The 19,392-nt window shown below is 37.7% G+C and overlaps 1 long non-coding RNA gene across 1 annotated transcript in view; it reads right to left on the reverse strand.

Annotated features, from left to right (window-relative positions):
• The window catches only part of LOC148758706 (uncharacterized), a 135,326-nt gene extending 116,361 nt beyond the window's left edge, over positions 1-18,965 (reverse strand). Inside the window, exon 1 of the long non-coding RNA XR_016020573.1 lies at positions 17,287-18,965. This is a non-coding gene — a long non-coding RNA (uncharacterized LOC148758706). The remainder of the gene's footprint in view (positions 1-17,286) is intronic.
• Between the last annotated feature and the right edge of the window lie 427 nt (positions 18,966-19,392).

Consider the following 19,392-nt stretch of genomic DNA (forward strand, 5'->3'; position numbering starts at 1 on the left):
GTTCCTTATTGTGGGAGGATGCACTGGCTTAAGAATTTCTAGAGTCATGGAATAATGGGGAAAAGAATCTTCTCCCACTGAGGTCTGATTTCTAAGAGTGCTGGGCTTTCCTGACCCTATTGAATTTGACAAGCCATCATGACCATGGGAATGAACCATGCTTAGAACAGGGGCCAGGAAATAGGAACTTCCGATACGTTGTCTCTAGACTTGTGCTAGTAGTCACCTGTGGCTATTCACATGTATATTCAGATTATTTAAAATTAAAGATTAATATTTTAATTCCTCAGTCACACTGGCCAGTTTTCAATAACCACACATGGCTAGTGGCTTCTGTTTTAGATGGCTCAAAAGATATCATTTCCATCATAATAGAAAGTTCTATTGAACAGTGCTGCTCCAGACATTAGGACAACTCTTTCATGCAATTGATGACGTGGCATGGGATTCAGCATTTTTGCCCTACATCATCTGTGTCATTTATTAAGCTAAGCTTCTGGTCCCAGTATTTTCTTTGACAACACATCTCTAAATTTAGAAATCATTGGAACTGAAGATTTCCCTTCCAAAATTCTGTTTTCCAAATTTCAAAAATCTATGTGTATCTCTCTTACCTTATGCTTCAGATCCAAAAAGTAGAGGTAGCTCCTCATCTCACATTAGAACCTCAAAGGTAGTTTTTTCACAGAGTATAATTTTTCCTATGCAATTATTATATATCAAGGTCTGTGGCTGCATGTTGGCAATCATTTATTTCCCTTCTCTACTTCTCTATGATGTGTTTAAAGCCTTGTGGGCTATAAATCAAGTAATTGTTGAATGCGTTCTGGCTTGCAACTTTACTTATACCACTGTTCTCTATAGTCAGAGCCTTTTATCCAAGCCTCTGAGAGCACTTTACATCCCTGTACTCATTAGAACATCTCATTCTCCCAGCTGGGTGACAGGGATTAAATCTGTTCACAGATGGAGAGACCCAGAGAAAGAGAATTACAAGGTCGCTGTGTGACATTGACCATTCTAAGAACTGAACCCACTAAACCCATAATAATTGACCCAGTGTTCACAGTGATAATTTGACCTTTGAAGAACATTCCTTATCCAAAACTTTACAGGCATTTTTTATTTCTGGAAACATTTTCTTCATTTATGGAAAAGAGTAACCCCTTTTCCTTTCTTTTTTTTTTTTCCTTCTTTTAGTAATCGTAAAAGTTGTGAATGCTCATTTTTAAATACTTAGCAAGTATAAAGGGGAAAAAAAAAATCCAGAAACCAACTGCTAGTTAATTCCTTTTTTTTTTCCATTCAAGAAATATTTAGTAAATGCTTACTACATACCACACACCGTCTTACTTGAAGACGACTTTCCACTTTACCTCTTGACTTGATTATACAGTGGAAACTGACTTTATTATACAATGGAAAAGGTGCTTACCTTTTTACCTTTATATAAAACTGGGAGATAACATAGTATAGTTAGTGGAAAGAGCGTGATCTTCAGCATGAGACCAACCTGTATCAAAATCCTGGCTCTGACACTCTGTGAAGTTGGGGAAATAATTTAAACTCTGAGTTCCATTTCCTTATGTGTAAAATCAGTATATCAATAGCAGCTCTGCAGGTTTTCAAAGGATTCAAATAATCTCTGCTCTGTAGGGCACTATATAAGCTGTTTGGGACATAAGCCTGTGAGTCTCACTGAGGTCTTTGCCCTGCACCAAACTGGGGCAACACAAATGAGCAGAAAAAAAAAAAAAATTAATCATAAAAAGAAGGTTGGGACAAGCAATCCAGGAATATGAGCCATTGAGATAGTGGCCAAGTTTTTCCAAGATTCAGGGAAAGAAGACAGATTTTCTTTTCCCGGGCCAAGCTTGCAAATCCCCGAGTATGTCACCAACTACAAAACACTCCATGTTAACACACCATTCAGAGCAATGATTGTTAGGTTCTCAAGTAAAGTTGTAGACTCAACACAGAAGAGGATGTATGCAGGGCAAGTAGGGCTGTGTAATCTTAAATTACAGTGAGTTAAATGGGAGCCTTTGAGAAATGATTAGGTTTATCCATAGTATTTAGAGGTCTCTCTTGCCAGCTCACACACTGCTGCCACAATAGGAATGAAGGAATCATGGAACCTTCTATACAGCCTTGCCAATTCTCTTTTCTTCCAAGCTGATTATTCAGTTTGGAAATTAACCCAGATTCCTTGTTTCTCTTTCTGCTTACTTTCCTCCACTGTTTTCTGATCAGTTCACTTATTAGAAGCTCTGCCAGGGGGTAGAAATGAACATGCTCAGGAAGCACTGAGTCACTGTTTCATTGTTTTCTGGTAACACAGATAAAAGTTATTTGGAAGACTATACTCTAAGACTGTCCTTTACTCCTGATTATGCAAATGACAGATCAATCAAAGCCTTGGTAGAATTATCTTGTTTTCTACACCAATACGCTATTCTTTAGAACTGGACCCTCAAGGGCTACCATCTCCATTTTTGCTCATTACCACGGACAAATTAAAATCTGGGTATACCAAACCTCTCTCAGAGGTTTTATATTTATTTCTAGCTCCACACATTGATCCAAAACTAGTTTAGTAAAAAGCAAAGTGAATTTTAGCTTTGAACTGATGGGAACAATTTATAAGATACTGAATAACTTAGTTTCCGTTGTATAATAAAGTCAACAATTGACATAGCTTACTTTCCTGCCTTACAACCTGATTTTATGAAAAGTACAGGTGTTCAGAAAATTTTTAAGAACATTATTTTCTCACCACTGCACCACTATGCAATATTTATTTTTACTGCAGAGATATTTTTCCCCCTTAGACCCATCTTGAGATCATTTTATGCCCTAAAGCATATCACAGTATGCTCTGGAGCATATCTTAGGAATCAGAAGTGAATCTTTAAATTACCTAATTTTACATCCCAGTAGCTATGATTTGGTCAATATCTGTGCAGAATACACACTGCAGCAGAGGTTAGAAACACCAAGACAAAACACCAAACTGAGTGGAATAAATAACTTACCTTCAGGTGGAAAGAGTCTGCTTTTTTTGTCAACTTTGTCTTTCATAATACCCCTTTTAATATCCACAAAACAACACCTTCCTCCCACCAAAGTATTTTCAACATAATTAATCACTGTCTTTATTACATGTGACTTGTCAGATAGAAGAGATACGCCTGTGAAGTCTGCTTCTAGGTGACATATCACTTTTGATCTTTACTTGATAAATTTGAAGATTATTGCTTTTCATACTGCCTGTAAGTCCTTGGAAGCTAAAAATGAGATTCAATTATCAAGATCTAGGCAAGTTATCTATTCAAATTTTTTTTAAGTCTCAAGTATGCAGATCCAACTATGGCCATAAAAATATTTTTATTCTTAAAATTAGAGAAGCATGTACATGGACTTTGGAGAACAAAAATTCCTGTGTGAGCCTCATCAATGTAATTAAACCCAGTTTTTGTTCTACAAAATGGATTTAGAAATACCTATTTCAAAGGATGGTGGCAGTCTAACACAGATCTCCGTGTAAACTTCCCAGAGTATTACCTGTCATACAAGACACATTCAAATACTCTCTTTGTAAGCAAACTTGAAAAGTGAATTGAATATCTTTTTGTTATGTTATAGGCGAGACAAACTTATTTGGAAACAGAAATGCCTCCTGGGGATATAGGTTTTTCTAAAGTGTCTAAAGAAGCAGAGTCATTGCATTAGCTTGGCTTTGGTCTTGGTTTAGTTGTGGTTGAGGTCCTGCTGTACACCACACATTACGCTAGGCATTGGGTGCTTTTCTCCCTCCGGACTACAGCAGAGAGGCTGACTCTCCATTATCCATTCCATCTCAAAATCATTGGCCAAGTAAATACTGATAATTCCATAGCTTCTACCAGTGATAGGTTCAGGAGTAACCAACTCTGGTCAAAGAGGTATGGAGAAAATTTAGAAGAGAAGACACTTGCTAAGAGACCGACACCTGCTGTAATAATTTCTCTCCTAGCTCTGGATGGGGCCATTTTAGGGCATAATGCTCAGAGCTACAGCAACTACCTGTGCCTTGCATGAGGATTAAACAAAATCCAGGGATGGCAAAGCGTATTCCTTGAAGATACCACTGAGTTGCTGAAACAACACACACCCTGGAACTTTTTATATATGAAATAAAACATCTTGTGTCAGTCAGTCTGGGTCACTTGGATTTAACAAATCAAAACACCGTTCTAACTCAAAAGAATAGCCTCTGATTGGTCCTTTGCTTCTACTGGTCGCTTTCCCTTCACAGTTCTATTCTCAACACAGTAGCTCAAATGATCTTTCAAACTCATGTCTTCTCATTCCCTGGGCAAAAACCATCTGATGGCCTCGTATAACCCTCAATAACATCCCAAATCAGTACCAAATCTTACAGTCTTCTATAAGCAGTGCTATAGGGGCCTTCCCTATAGAACTATAGAAAGGAGTGATCCAATAGGAGGACGGAAAACAGAAACCAATGTGATCTGACCCTTTTCCACTTCACCAGCATCTTCTCCTCTCCACCTTATCCTCTCTGGCTCTGCTACAGCCACAGTGGTCTTCTTTCTGTTCCACAAATAGCTCATTTCCACTTCACTCTTGTTCTTCTTTTTTCCTGTGGTGCTCTTCACCCTTTCTTATTTTATTGTGTTCTCAGCTCAGTCACCTACTCAGAGAGACCTTAATCATCTTATTAAAAAAAAAAAAAAAAACAACCTTGCATACTCACCTAAACCCAATTCTCTACTTCATTATACTATGTTATTTTCCTCATAACACATGTCACTATCTAAAATTATATTGTTTATGTGTTTACTTAGTTTGTCTTCTACTCTAATATAAAACTTCAGGAGAGCAGAGAGCCTGTGAGCCTGGTTCACCCCGCCTCTCCAAGGCTTTGCACAGTGCCGAGCATATATTCCCTGTTGAATGAATGAAGGGCAGAGCTATTGTAAGCATAGCAGTAACACAGCCTGAGATAAATAGACAAAGCAGAATGAAAATTCAAAGGAGATAGGAAAATAATGTTCAAAGGAAGTCTGATAGAGTAATTAAAATGGAAAAAGTACAAATCAGAACAAGTAATATAAAACAAACGACTATAAATACCAATGGCTAGAGGTCTAGCTCCGAGAAAAGAAAAATAAAACATGTTAAGTACAAGAACAAATTTGAATATGAAAAGGAAGACATGGGGCCTTGCAGTTATTTTGACCAAAATAATAACAGCTAACATTTTTAGTACTTGCTGACTACTGGACACTGTTCTAAGCTCTTTACACATAGTATCTTATCTCTCAGAATACTACAAAGTAGGTTATCTTCTTTTCCCCATTTTACGAGAGGAAAAAGATACTCATTTCTGACTTCACAGTGTTTGGGAAATAGTGGACCCCAAAATATCTATTCAACAAATAAATTAGGGAATGAGTGAAAAGGATCCAGAAGGAAGTAAAGAAAGAAGAAAGGAGAGATACAGAGAAAAGGAAGGAGGAAGAAGACAGATGATTCTGGATCAAACAAAATTAAGACAAACCAAAAGACTGCAAACAGCACTATTCAGAAGAGAAGATGGAGGTCTGAGGATCTCAAGAGGATCCTTAAAAAAACAAAATGACCACAGGAATAACTGCATAAAATGTACCCGAAATCTCAAGTGGCTGTAACAATGTCTCACATACCAGACAGGATGTAAGAACAGACAAGTCTAACCATCTGGGGACATGCTGCATACACCTTGGGCATAGCTCAGACGACGAGGAGGAGTAATTCAGCTTACCAGAGAAGACAAGAATGCTTTCTTTCAAGGTAAATAAAATACAAAAGAAAAAAGGAAAGAGAGAGAAAAAGGACAGGGTTGAAGAGAGGAAGGGAGGAAGAAAGAAGAAAGGAAGAAAGACTAACTTCATTATATTTACATTGACTACGGAGACCTGGATATATTCCACAATATGCCATTCTGCTCTGAAGGAACTGCCAAAAATAAAGGTAAAACTAGACACACTGAAGTATGGTTTTTTTCTACTGTAGAAATTTATATAAAAATTAACAAGAAATGTGTGTGTTTGTTCTGGAAGTAAGGATCACCCTTCTTATTAGAATTTTGATATAATGAAGCACCTCTTTATTAGAAGAGCTGGGAAGACTGAAATGCAAGGATATCCCCCAGTGGAATACAGAAAGATAGTAAACACGATGACATAAGCTTCTAAACTGTGCTAATAGTGTAGAGAGTGGCCGGGGACAGACTGGAGGATCACATCTCTAAGAACCTGGTAATGTGTTTAAAAGTCAGTTTTTAAGACCATAATGAAAGAAAATATTTAGAATAGCACAAAGACTTAGACACTCCCAGAAGGTTGTCAGAGAATGACACATGATGCTCACCTCTCCATGCCTAGGCTTGATCCAACTAGAATTAGAACTAGACTGAGTCTCTGACGTGAAACAGTAAAAAAGACCATCTCACATTCAAGATGTCTATTGTCTAGTTCCATTGCTGTGGAACTAGCTGCATGATCTTGGACAACTTATATAACCTCTCTGGGATTCTGTTTTCTCATCTGTATGAGGCAGGAATTATATTGACTGATCAGAGAGATTGCTTCCAATTCAGAAAGCATTTCTACAGGGGCCTCTTGTAAGACCTGGAACAGTAACTACTGCGAGGAAGAACAAGAAGCAACAAACAGGGCCAGTTCCAGTGAAAAGAAGTCAACTGCTTTAAAGATGGACAATTTCAATATAAACATCTTTGTTACACTGTAGTCCTTTACAAAAGTGACTAGTGATGAAATATTTAAACTCTTATGAGATAAAACATCATGGCCACTATTTTCAATGCGTGTGAATTTTAAGTTTTTGCCAATTTTAAGAATTATCCTCCAACCCCTGGAACAGTTTTTCCTCAACCTTAGGTTACAACAATGACATAGTGGCTTAAGATACAATTTCTTCTTATAGCAATAGCACAATTTACCCTGGTTTTAGCTGTTTTCACACAAACTGTTATGTTGATCTTGACTTGTAGGTAGAGACATGAGATGGAGCCTATCGGCTCCAATCGACCACATGGCTGAAGAGTAGCACTATTCAGAAGAACACTTTCCTGGACAGACATTGCTTTTGTTTTCCCAGCATCCCTTTATTGGAGAATCATTTATCCCTCATGACATGAGCTCTTGGAGTGGCTGCAATGACAGGACTTTGCTCCCTTTACTTCAGATAGATATTTCTTTTTTCTCCTGGGAATCTGAACCTTGATCAGAAACACACAGCCACATAAGCAAGTTGAAAGGAGTGCTCCAATAGCGTTGCCTTGGAAGGAATATACATATTGCTTCTTTGTTTTTTTCCAGCTCTTCCTTGATTCTCTGAGCTACTCTGTACCTAAGCTAACCTGAGTGGGTTTCGGTTGCTTACAACCAAAGCATCCTGATGCCAAAATGCCACCGTGCTTATTCCTAATGAAGTTCCTTAAAGGGAAATGTCAGGATAGTTTTGCATTCCATAATCATTCATTAAAGGAAAGAAAAAAGTGACTCATAAGTAGGAGAACAGAAACTATCTGGCTTAAAGTATTCTACTAATGAGAAAACTGAATTATGACAAGAAAGGACTGATCTCAGAACATACAATTAGTCATTGATGGACCTGAATTCAAAACACCTGATGCTTACATCTAACTTTTCTCCAAACACCAACAATGTTAATCAATAATCCACAAATGAGTAAATTATCTAGTAACTGAACGCAGACTCTATTTCTAAAGAAAAAAAAAAAGGTACCTAAAAGTGATTACTTTGTTTTTAAATGTTTTAGTAGAAAATACATTCACACAGCTCAAAAAATATATAAAAATATAAGCAGTGAAAGGTCTTTCTTCCACACTATCCCTCTCCATCCTCAGGCAACCACATTTATTTGCTTCTTGTGTATGCAAACACAAATATATATTTTTTCCTCCTTTCTTACACAAAAGGCAGCATACTCTAGAAACTTTTGTGTATCTTGGTGGTTTTTTTTAATAAACAAGATATATATTTTCCACATCATTACCTTATTTTTATTTTTACAGGTATATAATAATTCGTTTTATGGTTATACCACAATTTATCTAACATCTCCCCAACTGATATTTAGGTTGTTTCCAATATTTTGCTGTTCAAACAATATCCTTGTAAATAATATCAGTGGTAACTAAGCCATATTCAGGGGGAATAAATTTCCAGAAATCTGTTTGCTGTGTCAATAGGGACATGTGCATTTGAAAATATGATAAATATTGAAAAGTTGCCCTTCACAGGGGTTCATGTAGGTTTATATGATACACCCTGGAGTTGTCATATCTATTTCCCCATAGTTTCTCTAACAGTATGTTGCCAAAGAATCATTGCCTGGTTCAGCTATTTGAAGGAAAATAAATCTGAGTAGTTTACTTTTTTAAGTACTGAAAGAATATTTTACAGCAGTTTCACCTGTAGGTTTTCTATCTTGAACATGCAACAAAGAATGTACTAGACAGCTCTAATCTATGGTTTTGAAAAGTCACACACTCAAAGTTTTCCTTTGAAATCATTTTTGTTGCATGAGAATCCTTTCTTTCTGTCAGCCATCGCCGTAATTCTTTAAGCCAATGAATTGCCAAGGAGCCAGGCACAGACTGATTTTGATCACAATTCCACTTACCTAGAAGCCAGACTTCTAGTGACTCCAGCATTCCCACCTGAAAGTGGCACAGGCTTCCAGTAAACAGCTATTCAAAAACCAGGCTACTTTAATCTTTATAGACACATCCCCACAGCAAAGTGAAGGCCTGGGATTCTGGGTAAAAACAATTTGGTTCACTTTACAAGCCCAGTTATCTGATTTCCCAATTAGAGGCAATCCAAAGCTCTTCCTACTTCTCTGAAAATTCACCAGTAACCAGCAACCAGGGGAATCTGGTCAAAGCTCTACGACAAATCAGCTGTGTAACCTTAAGCAAATCTCCACCTCTTTTTCCTTCTGCTTTCTGATATAGAAAAATGAGGGGATTGAACAGGGCCCTTTTCTGTTGCAAAATTCTCTTTCTCAGACTCTCTCTGCTTCCACCCATCCTTGCACTCTTCAAATGTGATAGTCCTTAGCACTCAACCCTTCTCCCTACATTCTTTCTCGCTGAGAGTTCACCCATCCTTACAGCTTCAACTAGCAGTTCCAGGGAAAGTCAATATTATAGACCTTACCTCTCTCTCTGTTGGCAGATTGCATAGTGAGTCAAGAGTGCTGACTCTGAGGTGGCCTGAGGTAAAATCTACCACCTCTGAACCATACCACAGCCAAGTGAAAAGAGACCTGCTCTTGATGACTGGAGGATGCCTGTAGAAAGAGGAAGCTAGCATTCTTATTCCCCCTCTTTGAATGGCTGCCTGGGTAGCTGACTTGTTGGTCTATATCAGGCTCTCTTAAGTGAAAGAATTAGTGAGAAATGTTAGATTGGAGAAGGTAGGTGGAAGAGAACTTCTGGAATGCTACCTTGTGGTGTGGCAAGGATGCTGAGTTTGTTTCCCCTGGGGCACCCAGCTGGGCTGGAAGTATTCTTGGAGGTATTTACTTCTACTAGAGCTTTCCTTGGAAGTTACCCAGTCAAGGGGGCCCAGGATCAAGAAGCTATAATGTATAATGTTGGGGATGGGAATTTGGTGGGCAAGGTAGAGCCAGAGCTGGAACTCCTAACTCAGGTGTAATACGGTTCAGGGAATCCTACTCCCACGCTGTTTACAAAGAACTTACTCTATGTTTTTGTGTAGTATGTGACATACTATAGAATCAGCATTTGGACACCTGTTACACAAATAGCATAGCAGGCCCGTTTGTGTTGGCCAGAGAAGCAAAGACAATCTACAGAAAGAGAAGTACAACCTGGGTGATTGAATCCATAAACATCTGCCATTCCTCTATTATTTTCCCCAGCCATCCCTCAACAGCAGAGGTCACAGACCTTGAAAAGAGAATAAGAGAACCAGATCGTTGTCCCAATCCCCCTTCAAATACACCCACAAAGGCCACACATTGCCAGGTACAGGAGTGGGAGAGGAATGAGAGAAAACCACCACTCGTCTCCTTCAGTTCCCTTGAGCCCTAGACCAACCTGTTGATCATGAAGGAGAAGATTTGATATAGAGATTGGAGTTTTACATTGGACAGTCCTTTAACACCTGAAAGTGACTGGGAAGTTATAAATCTGGCTAAGATGTCGTGAAGGGATTTGCTACCGCAAAAGGAAAGAGGAGTAAAGATAGGACAGCTGGGGAAAGTGTTTACACAAAAATAATCCCTGTCTCATGTTTGAGCTGACCTAGTGGAAACTGTTCAACAAACTGCAGTTGTCAAATCGTGGCTCTTCCCCTTGCAGCTGTTGACCTTCAGCAAGCTACTTCACTTACGTTTGCCTTATCTATGAAATGGGGATTCATGAGATAGATGACTAAAGCACTTAGAATAATCTCTGAACCCATAATAAGTGTTCAATTCATACGCTGTCATCATTGTAATTCAGGTATCTCATATTCATCTTAAAATCAATGTACCTGGGGATAAGTGGTGATGGGATTATTAGGGGACATGAACTCAAATGCATTGAAAGCTATGGAGTGTGATTAAGAAGAGCACAGGAAGGTAAAGAACTTGAGAGTACATGATTTACCTAATACATTCAAATTAAAAAAACAAACAAACACTATACTGGCCATGCTGCAGACAAATTCTGCCTTAGAGATTGCAATCTCCAAAATAATTTCAAAATCTCATTTGGTTTTAACAGTCTATGGGTACTGAACTAGTCTGTCTTGACTTCCCTATTTTAGCCAATGATATCAGCATTCAACCTGGACTTGACCACTCAATCAGCTTTGAGTCTTTCTCCCTTATTGCTCCTTTATCCTGTCAATCACACATCCAATTCATACCTCCACTCAACAAATCCTTAGCCTCTTCTCCAACATAACTTCTGAATACTACCTGTTTTTGCCTATTTCCACACCTGTATTAGTCAGCTATTGCTGCAAACAAGAGGGTATATTTTGTTGTCTTACAACAATAGGGTATATTTTCTCATTCACTGCTTTGAGGGTTAGCAGGGGCAGATTTGCTTCATTCTGTAATGGGCTGGGCTCTAAACTAAGCTTTGGGTCAGGAACAAATTGACACCACATATTTCTCATCCCCCTTTGGACCAGAGGCTATACAAGGGCAAGTTCTTTTTTAAAAAAATTAATTAAATTTATTGGGGAGTCATTATTAATAACATCATATACATTTCAGGTGTACAACCTTATAATACAACATCTGTATACTCCATTGTGTGCCTACCACCAAACCTTAGTTTGCTTCCATCACCATGGATTTGGAGGCAAGTTCTATTTATGGCAAAGAGCAGAGCCACAAGAGGCTGAACAGAAAATCAAGATGTCTCTTGAGGTGTTAGCCTTAACCTGGCACTCTATGACTTCTGCCCACATTCCATAGCCAAAGCAAACCACATGGCCAATCCCAACATCCCTGAGGCTGGGAAGTATCCTCCATTCATGCTAGTGGAAGCATTGCAAAATCATATGGCAAAGGGTATACATATACAATTCTAACAAAGGAAGGGCAAGGATAATTGCGAACAATGAATGAAAGCACATCCTTAGTCACCATTATTCCTGTCCCTCTCACACTCAGGTTGCACATACCCTCCCCCCATAAGACACCACAAGGATGGAGACATAAGAAGCACACCTGCACCACAGCCCGGAGCCATCCCCAGCTCAGATGACCCGCAGCCTGACACAGAGGTTCTCGACTAAGCCAGTCTACATCAGCAGATCTACGAGTGTAAACATAAATGTTTGCTGTTACAAGACACTGAGTTTTGAGGTGGTTTATTAGGCAACCTTCACATGGCAGTAGCTGGTTAATACAATGCATTTTCTCTATATCCTTGACATGACTTCCACACTTTCTCAGTCTTCTTAAATCCTCATTTAAGATGTTTCAGATTGACCTAAATCTTCTTTTGGTACCTATATCTTCATCTCATCTCCAAAAGTATCTATAGAGGCTACGCGACTTACTTTAAATACAGTCGCTCTGTGGAAACTCCTTATGGATTTATCTTTCAACACAGATTTTTGAATACCTCCTACGTGAACAATGACAAGAGCTGGGGATACAATGATGAAAACAGAGTCCATTTCAAAGACTTGATAATTTAATAGAAACAAAATAATAACAATTAAAAAGGGACATAAATATTCTAATTTTCAAAATATCAGTCTTAGATGCTTAATTAAAGTTTAAGCTAGGACAAAGACTTAAGGGCAAGGATTATTTTATTCTTTCTTGATCCCCTCATAGTACCAAGCAACAGAGCTTTTCTAAGAGTAACTGTTCAACAAATAGTTGTTTTGTTGTTCAACGGCCAATGGATCACAAGTGCTATGCCTCGTTACTGAGTCTTCAGTTCACTGTTCCCAATCAAACATCTGCTGACTGGCTATTATGTGCCAGGCATTGTATAAGGCTATCAAAAGAGGGTATAGTCTGGGTGAGATAGGTCTGTAAACACATAATTATGATACTACTTAAGATACACGAGAGTACTATGGGACCAAAGAAGGATGACCAACTTCATGTGGGGAAGTAACTTCATAATTATAATAGGATCTTTTAAGTGTAGAAGGTTTTCAGACAGAAAGAAATGGGAGAGGCTACTCTAGGTCACAAGAACATCATGTACCAAAGTATAGAGGCATGAAAAAGCAGTTGGGTTTGGAGATTAGCAAAGCATTAAGTTTGGATAGAACTTAGGTTGGGTGGGAGCTGAGTGATGAGAGATGAAGCCACAGCTGAACTGAGAAGAGCTTTGTATGTCAAAGTAGTGAACTGAGATATTATTCTATAGAGATCAAAGAACAAATGGAATGTTTTAAGGATGGGAGAATTGTGCCTGGATGCTTTTATTTATTTGGGGGTGACCACCTCGTAATAATGTGAAGAGTTTGTATAAGTAAGTATAACTAAGTGTACTTAGTTATGTATATGTAACTAAGAAGAAGTAAAGATAACTTGATTATAGAAAGACAAGTTAGGAAACAGTTCCAGGCTCAAAATGATAAAGGCCCAGCTAGGGTGGCAGGTGAATTGGAGAATGTTTCTGCAATAGAGTTGACAGGATATGCTGAGTCTGTAGATGGCAAATACAGAGGAGAGGAAGGTAAACCAAGTCTGCACTGTGTTTAAGTTGGGAGCCCAATGGGAGTAGTGACTTCCTAAAATAGGAAGTAAGGAAGGTGATGAGTAGAAAGTTCATTCTTCAGTAATATTAAAGAGAAAAAAAATGGCATGCCTGTCTAATCTACTGTGTTATGTAAAAACTAGAAACTACTTTCCTATCTTCTAATTAAAAACAGAGCCAGGTACACAGATAAATCTTTGTGCAGAGTATAGATGACCGACCGGCACAACTTTTACCTATGAGCCAAAAGAAGCGGCACATAGACTGAGAAAACGTGAGAACTACTATTTTTAAATAACGCAAGTACTACCAGCATTAATTCATTTTTTAAGTGTTTGAATGTCTTTGATGATTCATTATTACTGCTTGAATAAATGCATTTAATGTTGTATATTGTGCCTGTGGCAGGTACTACTAGATGTTCTCCATTATCCCGTTTTCTCCACTTTCTTTTAATAATTGAAAGAAATTATTCACCCTTCCACCCTCCAAACTTCCTCCTCCACCCCATTTTATAGGAAAATGGCCTCCTAGCTACAAACTACATTTCCCAGCATCCCTTGAAGCTAGTTAGTAAGTTCATGTGCTGAAGTTACAAATAATGGGAGAAGAATGGAATTGATATATCATTTCTGGGTCATCTCCTTAAAGACAGTTGCTCTTGGATCTCTACTATCCCTTCTTTTATGGGCTGAAGCACAGATGTGATACAGACCCAGCTTTGGTAATGCTGAACATGACATTGGGAAATGGTAATGCAGGAAGGAAGGAACTTGTATCCTTTCATGACTTAGAGGAGTCAGTCTACTGCATCACCTGGACCAGCAGAAATGTAATGTGAGAAATACATTTCTATCTATGTAAGCCACTACATTTGGGTGTTTTGTTTTGTTTTGTTGTTGTCATTATAAATCTTACCCTCTACCCCAATGGAACCAAGAATTTACCTTTTTTTTTAAAGAAAAAAACACACGATTGTTTCAATTGTGAAAATTACCTTTAGGACCTTATGGGACAAATTTTCTTTTTCTTTTTTTTTAATAATGCTGCTTGAACATTTGTATACAAGTTTATTTTGTGAATATGTGCTCTTGTTTCTCATGGGTATATATCTGGCAATGCAATTTCTGGGTCATATAGTAACTGTATTTAACCTCTCAAGGAATATGACAAACAGGTTTTTGATAACAAAAGTCTAACACGTCAGTCTGAACTTTCTGAATACTCATTATCACACCAACGTTATTATCAAGGGCTTTTCCATTGCTCTTTATGTGGTAACAGTATTTTGAGTTCTAACGGAGAATATTTAATTGTCCGTTTGGTTGGTTTCGGTTATGATTATCCTGCTGTTTGTAATGAAGTAGCAATTTTTCATTTCTTTTACTAACCCTGCCAGTGAGTGTTGGTTGAACAAACTAAAGACATTTTAATTTGCTTTACCTCTGTTATTAGACTTAACCATAAATTAGATAAAGAAACAGGGGTCTCAAAAGAGAATGTCAAAAAATAATGATTCGCCAAATTTTAACCTTGAAATAATACTATCAATTTGTATACCATAATTACTGACTTCCATTAAAATTGTTTTTGACTAAAGAGCAGTATTGAAAATAGAATTTCATTATAGTGCCACTCTTTTGGCAATTGGGGTAAAATATGGTTCAGGATTCTAGTTTTGCATATCTTCAGTAATAGGGTATCTTGCATCCGTATTTTTACTACTAGTATAATGAATAGCTATGAGATGGCTTAGTTGTCAAAAAAGTTAATCAAAAAGATAGGTAATGTTAAAGAATTGGAGCACCAGGTGATGGTGCAATATAGACAGAACATATCAACGTTATCACACATGGCTACTTACACCACTTAACTCAATCACAGATAGGACTGTTTTCGATGAACTAACTTGAAAAATAACTGCCGTGTTGATTTTTCAGTCACTATCAATAATTTTCAACTTCAGAGAAGCTAAATCAGCTTCTTCCCCTTGACTTCCCAGTAACCAGTGACAGCTGTTGTAGTGGAAAGAACACTTGGCTAGGAATCAGGAAACTTCATTGCTAGCCCTGGCTTTCCCACTTACTAAGAGTGAATTTGGGCAAGTCATCTAACCTTTGTAGAGGGTGATTATGAAGTGCAAAATAAGATCATCTAAGAGAAGAATTTTGGAAAATAATACGCTTTATATAAATATACAATAGTATGCACATGTGTGTGTTATGTAAGAAAAACTAACATTCTTAATAATATAAAGCCACCTATACATGTATGTGTTCATATATACACATACACACACAATTTGCTAAATTAAAAATTGTACTATGTAGAGTTTATGTCCTGGAAGCTTCTAAAATGAGTCAAGGCAGTCATAGATTAGCACACAATGCAAAGGTGAAATGAGAAGCTTTAAAACAAAACAAAGTCAATGTAGTTGACATTTAAGGAGTATTCTTAAGAACCCTCCTGCTCTTCATTGATGGCTGAAAGCAAAACAGATAAGGAGAATTTGTAGTTATAATAAAGGTTACTAATAACTTATTGAATACCTGTGAACTCCCCCCTCCCTGCGCCTCACAGATAAAAGTTAGAATCTTGACAATGACTTACATCGAACCAGATGGTTTCACCCATATCCCAATTCTCTGTCTCTCCCTTTCTGGGTGATAAAGTCAATAGGCTAGCTCAGCCCGAATTCTCAAGAAGGAACATCTGGGAGGTGTCAAGTTCCCACAGTGGAACACAAGCACACGTTAGGCTTGTACCCTGAAGTCCGCAGGACTGTTATCAGAGCACAAGGTTATGGTGGAATATAGACTGAACATATCAAACATATCTTTTGAACTTTTTTCTTAGTGATCACTTTTAATGATGAGAATAAGGAACAAAGTAACAATCATGAGAATAACGAGTTGTTCCTTTACCTAGTCCCATACCACCCAATAGTTATTAAGGTCCTAATTATCTTCCCTCCTAAAATAATTTTAAGTGAGCTACATTCCTTTCTATATACATGTAAGTAAATTGGGAATTAATTTCATTGTGAGGTAAAGGATAATACAAACACCTTTGATCCTCAGTTCGAACAATACCATTGTATTTTGAAACCATCCATCAATTTCCTTTGATCTTTATTTTAAAACAATCGAAAGTAAAGCATTGCATTGTATGGCCTCAATCCTCAACGTGAACAACAAATATGTTAGACTATTTTTATTGCACAGATTCATATAGATGGTCCTCTATCTCAAGCTGAAACTCACAGAGTAATCACTAGATTAATATTGGGATAAGCAAAGAATGGCATTTGAGATTCTTCCCCTCCCCCCAGCCTTAAAAAAATGATAACTTGTAAAATGGGTTAAAAAAAAAATCTCTGCACAGATGTCATGGAAACAAAGAGCGAGAGCTAACCATTGAATACCACTGCCATACTTGTTCTGCTGCTGTGTTTGGCCTCATCACTTAACCAAAGCATCACTCCAGGAGCAGCGCCAGGCATTAAGAAATGTTCACAGCTGAGACATAGGTCTTCCAAAAGTTGGAATTTCTTCTCTAGACTAATATTTCTATTTTCTGATACTCACATGAAAACAGTTCCTAGAGAACAGTGTGTTCAAAATGTGACACCTTAAAACCATAATTTGCCTCTCCTCCAAAGGAGACCTCCAAAAGCAGAGACTCATTTAACATCCGTGTACTTGCCAAATAGGCTGCAGAGAGCACCACCCTGTTTCACAAATGGAAGCCTGTGTCATCCCGGCCTCTCCCAAACAGAGAGAATGAGAGGAAGCAGTGACAGCTACATATTCCACTCATTTCTTGAATGTGCATTTGTGAGCTCACATGTCAATGGCAGACTTCTTAAGCAGGTGCAGAGTAAACAAGTAGAATACATTGCGAACGCTGGTCCTTGCAATGAGAATTTAACCAGTCTCGCAGAGCAACTGCAAAATATATGCGAGTAAATATAGTATAGTTGACCCCGGACTCACCAGACCCCTTTGTCCTCTTGGAGTTGAAAATACCTGCCCAGATTGCCAGAAGTCAGCTAGAACAGAGACAGGGGAGAGAGAGAGAGAAGTCGCAAACACAGTCTTTATATGCCCCCCTCCCCCCCTGCTCAAACATCCTCTTCACTCTGATTGGCTTCTTGTTCTCTCACTGTCCCTTGTCTTTAAAGTGTTTTGCACTCTGCAGCACGCAGGGTTAATGTTGCCACCTTTTCCAATACATCTATGCACATCCTGGGCATGTATGTGTATTTTCAGTGACCCAAGTGACAGTTAGTGGGAGATAGGTTCTTGTAACTCCTTTTCCTAGAAACTTGTCTCTCCCTTGAATGGCTTATCTTGGCTCTTATAAAAGGCTAAGGGAGGTTATCTATTCTCTTCACCTGCAAGTTATAAACCATAATATAGTTCTGTTTTAGAATGATGGTTTGCTGACTGGCATATCACTGCCAGAAAGAAAACTCAGGTTCCATATTTGATCCACTACCTCATCTTCCAAATCAATTACCTCCATAAAATTATGAGCCCATATTGCCTTTCTCTTTGTCATCTTCCTACCTAGATTAACAACATTTTACTTTCTTAATCTGATTTTTCTTGTTTTCTTCTTTATAAAGTTTTTTTAAAAAATAAAGTTTCCTCTGACATAGTTGAAGCTATAGGTTGTTTTTCTGGAAAACAAAAACAAAAAAAACAAAAACAAAACAAAAATTCTTTATTCCTTGATTCCCACACCAGATTATAGAATGAACATATGTGACTTCCAGGGACTAACAACTGGAATAATTTTGTCATTTTATCTTCATTTCTTGATTGCACAAAGAAAATGGTCAGGTCAAATTCTGTCGTAATAGGACAAGGGAGTTGTTTCCAAGTCCCTTTCTTGGGTGAAATTTTATGGTACCCATTACTGAGTGAAAACAAAAGAGAAGTTTAGCAATCATTCAGCTACCGGTATGCACAGACTGCTATTATAATGGCATTTGCTGAAATGGCAGATATCCAGTATACCATGGCAGAATTTCACCATGACCATTTCTGATAACCAGAATGTGATAGCATGATTACCTACATCTAATTGAATTTCACAGCCTTGGTTTACACGCAGACTGCAAAAACATCTTTTTTAAATCATTTAACTGTTTTCTGCCGGATACATATCAGCTTTTCCTGAAGTCTTTATTGCATTGAAATTTAAATAGCAATGAGATTTAACATTTTCAACAAATAATGTATAACATACTAAGTTTAATCTCTTGGAGCAAACTAACAAATCCCTCCTTCCCAATTTCTCTGGACGGAGACGTACTGAATGTCCTCTCAGAATTCTCAAATGTTGAGTTATTTTTGATTCAGAACATTTCCACTGGTTGCCCTTGAGTAGACATGCCATATTATCACATTACCTTTGGAATCTCTTTAAACTGTGACCCACATTCTCAGCAAGGCAACTAGATATGAACACCTTCTTCTCCATCAACTTTTTTTTTTTTTAAAGACATCTCCCTTGAGTAACTGGTCACCTTGCAAGGTCTCAATCCATTGAGTTGAGTACATGTGAAACATATTCCTATGAAATGTAGGATTTTTTTTTTTTTGCTTCATTTAGAAGTACCAAGAACTTTATTAATATCTTCCCATATACTTGAGTTGTGAAATTCACAATATTGTCCTACAGAATTACATTCCTTAATGTTTCATGTACTTCCTTCCCATCCCGCTCCTCAATTATACGCATGTTTGCACATGCACACAAATGCACATTCCTACATCTATAGTATAAAAATGTTCTAGGTTAAGTCTCAACTATCTAACTCAAAATTCAGCCTTTTATAAAAGAAAACAAAATTTTATGGGGCCAAAAGTTACAAACTTTCAGTTATAAAATAAATAAGACATGGAAACGTAATATACAGGATGGTGACTATAGTTAATACTATATGTATATTTGAAAGCTGCTAAAAGAGTAGATCTTCAAAGTCCTCATCGCAAGGGAAAAAATTATGTTTGGGGATGGCTGTCAACTAGACTTACTGTGATTATTTTGCAATATATACAAATATTGAATCATTATATTGTACACTTGAA

Source organism: Rhinolophus sinicus, chromosome 3 (assembly GCF_057876585.1).
Source record: "Rhinolophus sinicus isolate RSI-liver-muscle chromosome 3, RSI-T2T, whole genome shotgun sequence".
Lineage (NCBI taxonomy): Eukaryota > Metazoa > Chordata > Mammalia > Chiroptera > Rhinolophidae > Rhinolophus > Rhinolophus sinicus.